The sequence below is a fragment of the Phragmites australis genome, chromosome 1, assembly GCF_958298935.1.
Source record: "Phragmites australis chromosome 1, lpPhrAust1.1, whole genome shotgun sequence".
NCBI lineage: Eukaryota > Viridiplantae > Streptophyta > Magnoliopsida > Poales > Poaceae > Phragmites > Phragmites australis.
This window is the reverse complement of record NC_084921.1, coordinates 40,378,519-40,392,185: the sequence shown is the minus strand read 5'-3', so window position 1 is coordinate 40,392,185 and position 13,667 is coordinate 40,378,519.

Genomic DNA, 13,667 nt, shown 5'->3' with positions numbered 1-13,667 from the left:
CCTTTTATTTTTGGAATTTTCCATCCCATGGCCCCTCTCCGAGCTCCATGTTGCATCGTGCCAGCCAAGGAAGTCGCGGGCGGGCAGGCAGTGGCCTGGCCAGGAGACTAGCGACGGGCTAGGCAGCAGGGCTCACCATTGTCGAGTACTACCGCGCCAACCCGTGCCGTGGCGACGCCGAGCTCCCACGACGATGGCCAAGGGCAGCAGCGGCGATCGTGAGCTGATCTGGTGCAAGGATGGCAAGGCTGCCCCGCGCCCGTGATACCAGCGAATGCTGAGCTCGTCCCTGAAGGCGGCGGCCGCGTTCGCGCGCGTGGTGTCCCGGGCCGTGCGTCGGTGCGCGCGGGGTCCCGGGCCGTGCGTCGACCCGCGCCTAACAAACTCGATCAGTAGGCGGCGGTTCCGTGCGTCATTCAAACGACGACCCCCGGTAACAGTGAGTGACCGATCAGAGGTGCTGACCACGAGTGGGAAGGGAATAAAGATTCTTAGTTGCATACGTGGTTATGATTGCAGCAACGGTTCGACTAGCTTGCTAGGCCGTTCGATGATGCATCAGGAAAACGGCCGGGGATTAATTTATCAGGACTTACATACACAAAAGAAGTTTTACTTCTTCAGAATTTCTGTTTGTTTGGAGGTACTCACTTTTTTTTATTTGTCCTTTTAGCCTTATACATGGGTATCAACTTCCAATAGCTTTTAAGAGCGTCTTCAATGTGGTAAAAAAAAGTTGATCCTAAGCAATAAATAAAGGCATAGAACCAGGTAGTACCAAACATTGTGTGACTGTGACCAGAACTAGCATTGTGTGATCAGAACTAGCAAGGTGCGAGAAACAAGCTTGAGACCGGTTCTCAAAGAATAAAATATTCAATAAAGTCTAACAACACTTGATTCACAACTACCAACAGCTCAACCTATCCAAACTCAACTACCAATAACCGGACACTTGACCGTTGCCTTGCTCGTCTATCCGTTGCCTTGCTCGTCTATCCGTTGCCTCATGCTGTTTCCATCTCCAACAACCAAGCTTCAGCAACCAACCTGCATATAAAAAGAGACAAGTTCAGCTCCAAACTACATACCAGTGATTCATCACAAAATACTAGCCATTCTCATATGGATCCGTCGGATACAAACTTTACAAGATTGTTTAGCTCTGATTCCCCAAATCCAAGGCCAAACAATAGAAGCTTCCAATACATGCAAAATTTCCCACCAAGTCAAGACCCCACAGCTTTCACCCAGTCTCAGTTTGCCCCTACCATATTCAACCATTCCTAGTTCCTCCAAAATAGCCCACCAACTCATTTCATACAGAGTTTTAATCCTTTTGGCAGCGCAAGAAACTTCCAACAGTATGGCTAGTATCCACCAAGTTGTCAAGGTTTTTAACACCAAGCACATTTTATGGAATCAACTGGAATATCTAGAGCTGCAGGTGGTACACCTTCACAAGATCATGTAACATCCTGAGTTTAACATGTTAATTAGTTACAAATTTCGCTTTAAATTAAAATTTTTGTAATTAATTAGGCTAACTAAAATCAAGGAGGCATGTATATAAATGTATATATACATTCATATATTAAATGTATTAAGTTGATCAGGTACTCCAAAATACACTAAAATTGTTTTTAAAATAATCCATACATTAAATTGGTTCGTATGAATTTGTTTATGGTTTTTATAGTTCTTTGTGTGGAGAATTGAAATTGAATGTCTCTAAATTTCAAATATGTTCGTAGATTCTATTCAGCTCAATTTCAATTTGAATTCAAATCTTTTGATTCAAATCATCTTCAAGATCTCAAGATCTAAATCCAAATCACGATTCAAATGTCCCAATTAAATTTATGTCAAGACCAAACTCAAATTCAAATTCGAAAACTCTCTTTTGAATTTATTCCAAAACCCTACCTCCTTTTCCTTTTCCTTTTCCCTTTAAGATCTTGGTTGTAGTCAGGATCTACATGATCAAATAAAACTGGACATATATTGAATGTGCTATGTAATGCGCTTTTACAAACTGCATGTAGTAGTTAATCCTATTAAACACTTACCATACTATAAATGTTATCATCTAAAATACATATCATTCTAAGATTATCTATTGTTATCTATATTAATGACAGACAACGCATTGATATTTAGCATGCTTAGGATTGAATACGTCTCCTCGGAGACATTGCTTTTAAAACACATCTCCTCGGAGATAAGATTTACTGTTATCAATAATAACTCATATACTATAAATCCTTGATGTGTAAAGATATGTGAAAACTGTTTGGCGGTGATAGGTGGAGTAGTACTTTGGATGAGGATGTTCCTGGAGGCTTGAGTCACCTCTGCGGTGTTCATTGCCAAAAGATATATGTCACAGCCGCTTAAGGACCGAATCATTGCGCTGCCCGGCTTAGCCACCTCGTGCCACCATGCATCCTGAATGGGCAGGACTTGACTTCTCCTTCACCGGACTGAGTTGGACATCATACTAGGATGCTGAGAGTAGCGAGCAGTCAAGTGTTCATCTGTCCCTCTGTTTGAAGGTTACTAGTACTAGTGTCACGTCCCAAATTCCATAATCACATAATTAAGTATAATTATGTTTCTTAAGCATTATGTTTAATTTTGTGTAATTTTATTTTATAACTCTAGCGCAATTCGTTTCATGTCAATCGGATGAGAGAATCGAATTCGGGAGAGAAAAGAATTAAATTCGCAGTCAAAACGGTCCCTTTTCTCTAAAGCGTGGGCCCCATATGTGAGCCAACCACTCCCTCCACTTGGGCAGCAGCTCCACCTGCCCTCTCTCTCCTCCTCCTCACTCCCACACGTGCTCCCCACCAGCCCAAGCAAGGGAGCAGCCCCCTCTCTCTTCTCTCAAGCACTCTCTCCTTTCTCCCTCAAATCTGCGCTCTAGGAGCCAAATCAAAGTATGCATGTAGTACCATTGCGATCACAAGCTCACAAGCATTCCATTCCTCCAATTTGTTTGCTCATTCCCGAAGGATTTGAGCCGATTTGGATGTCTTTTGGTGTTAGAGTTGAAAAGTGAAGAACACCGGAGTTCTTTGATTTCCCACCGTTTTCTCCTTCTCCCGGCGGTCCCCAACCTTGGCAAAACACCTTGGGTAAGTCCTCTAGGCTTCCCATGGCTTGGATATGCATTTGGTTGGTCGAAATCTGAATTTGGAGCTAGGTGGTGAATTTTGGGTATTTTTGGATGTTTTAGACCTAATTTGAGGAATTGGATGAATTTGAGTTAGGAATGGAGTTTCTAGGTTATTAAGTGAGTTCTAGAACCCTTGAACTAGCTCAAACATGTTTCCTTTTGGTTTGGAGAAGATCGCAATTCGTTCCGGGCATTTTTCCCCTCAAAACAATCCAGTTCTGGAGCTTCCCCGGAGTATCCGGCCTTCCCCGGAGTCTCCGGGTGAGCCCCAGCCAAAAATAACAAAGAGGGCGCTGCCAGAGAGTCTCCCGGAGTCTCCGGTACCCCGGAGTATCCGGGTGCACTCTTCATCAGAGGATTTTTCTCCTGTGCTGATAACTTATAAAATTCATCATTAATTCATACGAACTCCAAAAATCATGAAACCAATTTTTTTTTCATAATAAACTACTCTATCTATTAAAAATATCCCCAACCATTAAATGTCTAATTAAATTTTTGAGGCTAATTAATTATGCTTAAGCTTCATTAATTCACTATTACTTATTTATAAGTCCAAAATGGATGAAACTAATTTTGATAGTCTTCTTATGACTTGTTCTAGCTAGGAAAAATATTTTCCTATATTTTAAAGCACATTTTCATGGTATTTCATCATTTACACCTTGTGGCTTAGTTTGTTATATTTTATTTATACTTATCATTGCACGCGTTATGTTTCTTAGAACACGCCGATCCATCGATCCCGGAGACCGAGGTCGATCCCGAGGTGCCGTACCTTTGTGAACCAGTGCATGAAGGCAAGCATCTATCATATTGAACCCTGTCAGTTGAATTGAATAAAGTCTAAATATTGATAAATTATGCTTATGTATGGGTTTGCACATGTATAGGAAGTCGATGTTGGGTTTTTATGGGTAGAACTTATGTTGATCGCATTGTCTCTACCTTGAATTATTGTTGATCTATATCCTTGTAGCCTGGGTTTATTCATGATGAGGTCTAACTTAAAAGTGATGCGAAATGCTTAGCAATGCATAGCTCTTTCGGTAGAAGTCGAGCGGTGAATGGTTTCACCGTTCGCGAGCATAGGAGTTGTTTACTTTTGTTATGATCACAATGTTGGTTATGGGTTGATGATGGTTGGTTGAGTGGTGAATATGAGACGAGATTTGAGAGGTGTTAGGGGTGTCATCTGCCCTCAAGGAAAGTCCAGGGGTAGTTCAGGAAGGGAACCCGGACACCGTAGGCCACTTGCATCGTTAAGGCCGATCATCGGGGTAGTTAGCTTTAGCACTTACCTTACTCACCACATACCGATCTAATGGAAAGGCGATCCAAATACCTTCGCAGTTGTGGCTTTGTGGGTGTAGACATCGACGGTGTGAGCGGGCGGGCTTGTAAGCGGTACTAGTTTGCTCCGGGAGTAGTTCTAGTATCGCCGCGCCGAGCGATGCATGTCCCACACGGTTGGGGCTGGTTGGAAAAGGTTGACACGGGTACCCCCTTGTGTGCACTTTAGCGGGTGGCACAAGCCGTATGGTTCCCGAGTCGTGTGGGTTCAGAGTATCCCCCTGCAGGGTGTATAAACTGTTCGAACTGCCGCGCTCTCTGTCATGAGCATGCTATTGTTTCATTTGCACCCGGTTGTAGAGTTCTCGTGGTTGGTTCGGTTGTATGGTTCGGATATGTGGTTTGTGGTTCGAATATGTGGGAGGTGGTCGAGATGATACTTGTTATACATTGATACTAATGTGGTTTCAGTTTCATATGATTAGTTGGTAGTTGCAGGATAATTTCATATATGTTGGTTAAGTTAGTTGCTCACACATATGTCTAGGTTGCTTACCGCATATGCTTTACTTAACCTTGTGACCTACTCTTGCTAACAGCTCAATGCATAATCCTTGGAGTCGGGATATTATATACACATATTATGTAAGACTTGCGAGTACCTTCGAACTCAGGGTGCTGCCCTTAAGTTGATGCAGGTTCACAAGTCGGCGAGGAGGGGGCGATGTTTGGCTACTTTGTGCCTGCCGATCAGGGTGACGGGCAGAAGTAGCACACTCTACTCCGAACTTAGTGTTTTGGTATGGACCCTAAGGGCATGTGGCTCCATATCCTTTTGTTGTATAACTTTTAGTCTTCCACTGCTTAGTTCTTTTGCTGGTTAGGAGTTGAGCAGGTTTTAGTCTCCTTCTAGCTCTCTTTTGCTGTAAATTGTGATAACTTGTTGCATGCTTAAGAACTTGTAATATAATGTTAATTACTCACCCTTTCTTCAGCTTTGTTGTGATGTACATGTTGGAAAGGCACGTGTTCCGATTTTGGGCACAAAACACGTGCTGGGACTACCGGGATGATATTCTGGTTAATTATCGAGGTTGTGATTATTAATAATGATCTTCCTGGTGATTAATTAGAATATTATTTGGATAGTTCTTCAAAACTAGCCTAGGCTTAAAAAGGGAACTGGCCTTCAGTACATGGACCCTGGCGCTTGGGGTTAAATCTCATAGAAAAGCACGACAGAAAAGGTGATTGGAGTATCTCGGTATGATTCGTTCCTCCGCTTACAACGGTTGGAGGCTGAGCATATCATGTGGGTACAATATACAACCTCTGCAGAGTGTAAACCTATTCGAATAGCCGTGTCCACGGTCATGGATGTGCGAAACCAACAATCGTATTGACTAGACTCTGGGTGCGTGTGTCTTGATGAGTAAATGTGTGGACTAGATGTTCGTGTGATGAGGTTACTGGCTAAATCCGTCAGGATCTGTGTGGTACTAGAGGTACACCAGATGTGATGAATGGGAATGCAGAGTGAGGTGTAGCCCCTCCCAGGACTAAACCCCCCTCCCCCCAAATATAGCTTGTTACCTGGTTTTGTACTGCTTAAACCGTTTTGAAGTCAATCCTAGATGATACAATTGGATACCTGCATAAAGTGCTTTACACTTAAAACTAAATTGTAAAGTCTTATCCTTGAATTACCCCTTTTATGCATTTATCAACACCTTGAAATAGTATAGGGCTTGCTGAGTACCTTTCTCTCATTCTTACTGTCATTTAGATGAGCAAGTCGATGCCGACTTCGCCTGAGGTGAAGGCGAGGATAAAGAATAGTCTTAGAAGTCGCATTCACACTCTAACTACTTGTGGCTTTGGGGCTTTGCTTTTCACTGTGTTTTGTTGGCCTCTCGACCAGGTTTATAATATACAATATGGGTTGTAACCTTTTGTACTCCGAACCTTAGTAATTATGTATAATGTTTGACTGTGCTACTACAACTGTTATACTGTGTGTATCAGCTACTTGATCCAATGACTGATATAGGAGGTATATGACATACTGGAATTAGGGTCTTACAGATCCGATTCAGCAACGCCAGAATCGCAAAGAAAAGTAGTGCAAGTAGATGAAATCGATGAATCAAGTGATAGCAGCCCGGATGAAAGCAGAAGGGGTTTGAGAGTCAATTACATTGAGGAGGAGAACCTATGGCTAGTAAATGCTTGGCTAAAGAATTCAGTAGATCCAATAAAAAGCAATGATAAGAGTGTGGAGTACTATTGGAAGAATGTAGCAGCAGAATTCAATTCAAATAAGCCTACGAAAGTAAGAGCAAGATCAAAGACACATTTGAAAAGCCATTGGGCCAAAATTTCTGCAGCAGTTGCCAAGTTTAATGGGGTTTATGATCAAGAAAGACACACATATCGCAGTGGGCAATCTGATGGGATATATAGAGAAAGCTGACACGTGCTTCAAAGATGAAAACAAACAAAAACCCTTCACACTAGAATATTTGTGGATAGTACTCAAGGATCAACCAAAATAGTGTACAAGTGCCATAAATCAATGACCCAATGGGAGGAAATCACAAGTGACAACCTGGAAGATCTTATGTGGGAGGAAATCAATGACACAATAGTGGCTCGAGTTGAAGCTTAAACGCAAGCTAGGATTGAAGCTAAACTTCAAGCGCGATTAGTTGGTAGCTCTAATCAGCGCAAGAGCTACTCACAGAGGTACATTAATAGAGATCATGAAGTTGGTCATGCAAAATTAGTCGCTGATTACTTTTCTAGTGATCTTTTGTACATTGATTATCAATTCCATAGAAGGTTTCGTATGAGAAAGCATCTATTTTTGCAAATTGTTGAAGTATTAGGTGACTGGTCGCCATATTTTCAACTAAGGAGAGATGCATTCGGCAAGGCAGGTCTATCACCGTCGCAAAAATGCACAGTTGCCATCCTAATGCTAGCATATGGGTCACTAGATGACCTTATGGATGAAGCATTTGGAGTTGCTAAAAGCACAGCTTTACAGTGCATGATCAAGTTTGTTTAAGGTGTGAGACACATATTTGGTCAGCAATATCTTAGAAGGCCTACCAATGAGGATAGCCAACGCTTGCTTCAAGTTGCAGAGGCACGTGGATTCCCTGAGATGTTGGGAAGTCTTAACCGCATGCATTGGCAATGGGGAAATTGTTCAGTTGCATGGAAAAGGCCATTTACCTGTGGTGACCATGAAGTACCCACTATCATGCTTGAAGTGGTTGCCTTCTATGACCGATGGATTAGGCATGTCCTTTTTGGTGTCACCAGTTCAAACAATGATCTGAATGTGTTGAATCAATCCCTATTATTCGCAGAGATGTTACAAGGAAGAGCTCTAGAAGTTACATTTACTGTTAATGGGTCAGAATATAACATGGGGTACTACTTAACTGATAGAATTTATCCTGAGTGGGCAACATTTGTCAAAACAATCCATGTACCTTTAAGTTAGAAGGATAGACTGTTTGTTCAGCATCAAGAGGGAGCAAGAAAAGATATTGAATGTGCTTTTGGGGTTCTGCAGAAACATTGGTCCATTATGAAGGTTTATTCTTCCCCTAAGTATAGGTAATTAATAACAATATATATGGACTAACAATTGTGTTGAGAATTGTCAGTAGGTTATTCTATAGGTGACGAATGGAAGATTACGCATGGATTTATTGAGGAATGTTATGTGATCGAGAGAGATGCATCAAGATGAATGAGCTCTAAGTGATGCTCGGGTGATGCTCATGAGATAAAAGAGAAGCTCAAGAAGATTGACGATAAACATGAAGGCTAGGTCATTTGTGAAGATTAAATGACTAAAAGTATAAGATTATCAATTGAGTTTTATGGATTAACTCATATGCTATATGCTTAAGAGTGAGTGGGGTTAGGTTCCATATGAAGATTGATAATAAGAGTGAAGGCTAAATTACTTATGAAGATCAAGTGACTTAAGGTATAAAGTTGTAAATTAAGTTTTATGGACTAACCATGTGCTTTGTGTTTGAGAGTGAGTTGTGGTTGGGTTCCATAAGAAGATATGAGTTGAATTGAGATATTCAATATGCCAAGTTGGAAGAGTAAGATCAAGACAAGTTTAATGGATAACTTGTGTGCTTGATGCTTGCGGTTCATGCTTTGGTGGTGAACCAAATAAAGATAATACGAAAAGTGAAGTTTTCTATGCTTGGTGCGTGGGAAGCTATCAAGAGAGCTTTATTAAGTTTTCGGAGATTGAGTGAAGGTCAAGATGGAAGTGAGGATGATCATCGTCATCAAGAGAAGAGGAGATGATGATGAACCTTGAAGGACTATGAGAAATGTCAGGGCTTGGATGATGTGTTCGTTAAGTCCGATGGGATTGCTCAAGGTAAAGGTATAACTAGAATAAATTTTCTAGTTTTGTCGGTCTCAAGGAATTTGGTGAGATACCAGATTATATGATGAATAGCCATACTATCAAAAGGGGTTACTAAAAGCGTTACTCAATTGTTATGTCGAGTGGTCATACCATGCGCTTAGTGCGGGATGTGTTTATTTTGAGAGTTCGTTTTTGTAGTCCAAGATATCTAGAAGGTGTTTTAGATTTAACCCTTTGTGTTATCAGCCTTAATGACGAAAAATGGTTGTGGCTAAGCCTTAGTCATATTTGGTATGTTCCACGCGGTACCTAATATAATCTTGGAGGATTAAGCTTTGTAAATGGGTGAAAGTGTCAGAATTGGATTTTGGAGCATTCCTAGTTTTGATCCAATGTGCAAAATATTTCCAACGTCTAGTTTTTTCAAAGTGGGGTATAAATACCACTTGTCCTCCTAGTGTGTTTGGGGCTTTTTGGCTGACTTTGTGGTGCTGAGAAGATGTGTTAGAACTTGGTGTTCCACATTTGAGTACTCCAGTTCCATCTCTATCAAGAATTTGTGATATTCAAGCCTTTTTTTTTGGCTTAGTGAGGATAGAGTGAGGTGTGGGAGGTGTATGTAGCTTGGGTTGCTCACACGTATCTCATTAGCTGCGTGTGTTTGAGCACTTGGCATTGATTGTGCGCGAGTTCGTAGTTTGTTACTCTTGGAGACCACCGTCTCCTAGACGGCTCGATGGTGGATTATCGGCGATCTCCTCAAGTGAAGATTGTGAGGAGGCCTGAAAGTGATAGCGGAACTCACTATCTCTGGAGTGGAGAGGAGTTGGTCATAGTGGAGACGAGGAGTGCATGTGTGCAACCTCATGAGGAAAAATATCGAAAAAGATCCGACTCAAGTGTGTTCGAGCTTCCTCAATGGAGACATAGTATATCGGTGGATATCCGAACTTCGGTAACAAATTATTTGTCTTCGTATTTCCTTACTCTTGTGCATTACTTTGATATCTACATTTGTATGCTTATTTGTATGTGCATTGAATTAATTTTGTAATATTCAAATCTATCATTTTGCACTGATCAGATGTTCCGATGAACTGTATCAGAACATTAGATGAACAGCATCAGAACATCCGATTAGAGTTTATTGCATATCTTGCTAGATTTGAATAATCTTTGTCACCATATAGTTGTAACATTCACATTTGTTTAAGGTGATTATGCACTAGTTGAGCCTAGCATATTTAAGTTTTCACTTGTGAAAAATCCGTTAGTTTTATTACCACTGCAAGTTTAGGCCAACAATCAAAAGGGGATGACGTTTTGCAAAAACACTTATTCGCCTCTCCCATCTAGACGGCATCATTGTCCTTTCATATTATACGTGAATTAGCATGCCTTTGGAAAAAGGAAGAGCTTGAAGATATCATATATGGATGTATTATTCTGCATAATATAATAGTTAAGGATGAGAGAGACTCCTACATGTTGCGCCATGATAACATATATGAAGAAGGAAGATCTACCCGGCCAATAACAGGACTTGACCAGGGCTCCATTCATGGGTTTTCAAGTATCTTGGAAATAAACGATATTATCTGTGATAGAGAGACACATAAACGTCTAAAAATTGATATGGTGGAACATGTATGGCAAAAATTCAGTTGTCAGCAACCTTAAAGCTCATTACTTTGTCATCAACTCTATGTTTTATGTGTTCCTATCCATGCATGTTGCTTGTAATTTACAAGGTTTTCATCAGAACGATACTACTTAGCCATATCCATGCTACTGCATCTCAGGGCAAGTAATAAAAAAGAATTGTGCTTTTCAATTCCAGAGGCACCCACATCCATAGCAATATACAGAACATATACAAGGAAACAATCGATGAACCTTTCTGAGAACAGACGAAATTTACCTCTAATCCATGGAACAAACACCCACGATGCCATCGCCTCCGTGTAAGGGTTGTACAAGTCGAAGTCGAGGCCACCACATCTTGTCGTGGTCGAAGGTAGCGTCACTGGATCTAGTCATTGTCCAAGTCGAGGCCGTCGGATCTCGTCGTGGTCGAAGTTGGGGTCGTCAGATCTCATCGTAGTCGAAGCCGGGGTCACCGGGTCTAGAGGATTACGAAGCGGACAACAACGACAGCACGAGGGGAACCGATGGTGACGGCAAGACTACCTTATGCATGCTTGGATAGGAGCTGAAAGCTATGGGAGTGGTGGCACTCGGCGGTCAAACGAGAGGCAGCGCCGCAGTAGGGCAGGAAGGGGATGGAGGAGAGGGGAAAATCGCGCGAAAGATCTAAAGGAGGTTTGGAGTGAGCGATTTTTTTATTTAGTGGGTCCCATGCTTAGGTTTGCCTCTGATCTCAAACATTAGTTGCACCGTAACAAGTAAAATCAAATCATGTAAACCCCACATTAGGACTTGGTTGGGTTCCATATATTGAAGATGCCCTAATAGATACTTTTTAGAAAACACTATATAAAAAACCTAAAATTTCATCTATTTAAAAATAAAATCAATTTATAAAATAATGTTTACTTTTATTTAAGAACGGAGGAAATATATATTGCATGGTTTGTCTGTACAATCTACAACTACTAGAAGCTACATATACTCTTCCTGTTGCTGTACCAGCAGATTTGACAAGCAGCCACAGTACAAAATGTCTAGCAGTTGGTGCATCAGAGTCGCTTCGTACATTACAAAATGAGCGGAGCGTGCCTAGCGAGCGTGTATTTTTTAGAGCATTTGTACCAAGTTGGCCGGTCATCACATCTGATCCGGCATCTCGCTCTATATTTGCATGCATGGCTGACAAATAAAATTGAGAAAAGACTATGCGTACGACGTTTCCATGTACGACTCGGAAGAGCTGCTCAAGACTTGTCCTTGCCTGGGCCCACGTGAAGAAACACAGCGCACGGTGATTGGTGGAAGAGGAGGTACGCAGGTCGTAACTCCTGCGTCGTACGCATAGCATGATTTGGTGTACTACGCACGTACGTGCTAGCTAGAGGCTAGGCCCCGAACCAATATATAGCAGCCAAAGCAGTGGCCAGTATAAGGGTATCTGCAGCAGTTACTTAAATTTTTATTTAAAAAATATTATTATATATCTCCTATCATTATTATAGTATCGTTTATTTTTTTTTATCTCCAACAGCTACATATTTTTTCCTTCTACCTCTCTGTCAGCCTCTATAAACAGTACTGCTACAGTAACGGCGGCGTTTTTCTCCCCCCGTCCAACTGTTAGACTATGTAAACATCAGTATTGCTACAGTACCGTAAAATACTGTAGCACCCGAATCTGCAAATTTGACGAATTTACTGGAGTTGGCCTAAGTCAGGACGTCAGGTTATCTTAACCTGACTGCGTGTGCATACTTTAACATAATATATTCAAATAGATTATAGATATTTTATCTAAAACAACATGTATTTATAATTAGATGGGGCAGTAATATGTGAACACGATGGATCTACCTGTGCATATCTCTACCTCCCGATGTTCTGTTGGAACGTGAACGGCCGTTGGGACTTAGAAACACTACCATAACACAAACATGCACCGCGAGATTAATTTGATCCTGATCGAGTGAACGAATACTCTATGCAGAAATCAATTAAAGGGCGGTTAGTAACTAGTTTGTCCTTCGCCGTAACAGGGACAGGTTCTCTTCGGCTGCAATTTGGTCACCTGACGTGAGCTCTCGGGACTCTGAACAATTGGGACCTGGGCGCCAAGTCCACCACCAGCCGAGCAGAGGCAAGTCTACAGTGACAGCAGCTTGGACCGTAGACTTTGATTAGGGATGTACACCTCTGGTTGTCCGTTTGAGTTTGGGGTCGATCGGCCGGCCGGTGCGTGTGGCGTCACGGCTGATTCGATCAGGAACCATCCATGACGCGTTCGTCCACATGATGCCGTGGGACTGAGCATCTGGCAATCCGAAGCGGAGATGAAATCGCTGGATCGCTCGCGTTTCCTCCTTTCTGCCGAGCGGTATCGCATCACGGTCGTTTTGAGAGGAGGGGGGGGGGGGGGGTTCTGTTCTGATCGATGCAACACAGGTGGCTGGCACCCGTTCCGTCACAGGTTTTACTCCTGCTTACGTGGCTGGAGACATACATGAAACGGCTAGCGCTCACCGTTTCCTATTCCAGCATTGGCAAGCCTTTGAAATCCCATCGTTAGAAAAAGCGGCAGATGTCTACAGTAGCCCGCTTCAGCCACTGGTTCGAAGGCTGGGTGCTTCGTATCAAGCTACAGCATCAGTACCACTGGCACAAGGACCACGGTGCCACCTCTATGGTGCAACAACAAAATTGTTTTCCCCAGCCTCTCAAGTGTCCCAACTAGTTCTCTGTCATGTCCTCTTCAGTAATCGGCATACAAGCCACCGTCCGTTCCCATCCATAGCATCGAGCTTTGGCATCCCACGGGATTATTATTGCCTATCAACAATTCATCAGGTACCACCATCAATATCTGATACAGGCGCCGCCCGTTTCCCCCCGTACTCTCCAAATGGGCTGCACATCAAGCACAAGATACGGCCGCCTCATCGCGTACAACGGTACAACCCACTTGCCAACTGGTTCTGCAGCTGCAGTACTGCACTGATGATAGACCTGCACCTCCTGCGTTAGCTTGCTTCAGCATGCACACCAGCACAGAAGCTGCGAGGCCCCACCTATCAGTCTATTACTCAATCAGTCAGGAAGCATCTGCCGAAACCCTAGCACGCCAACAATAAC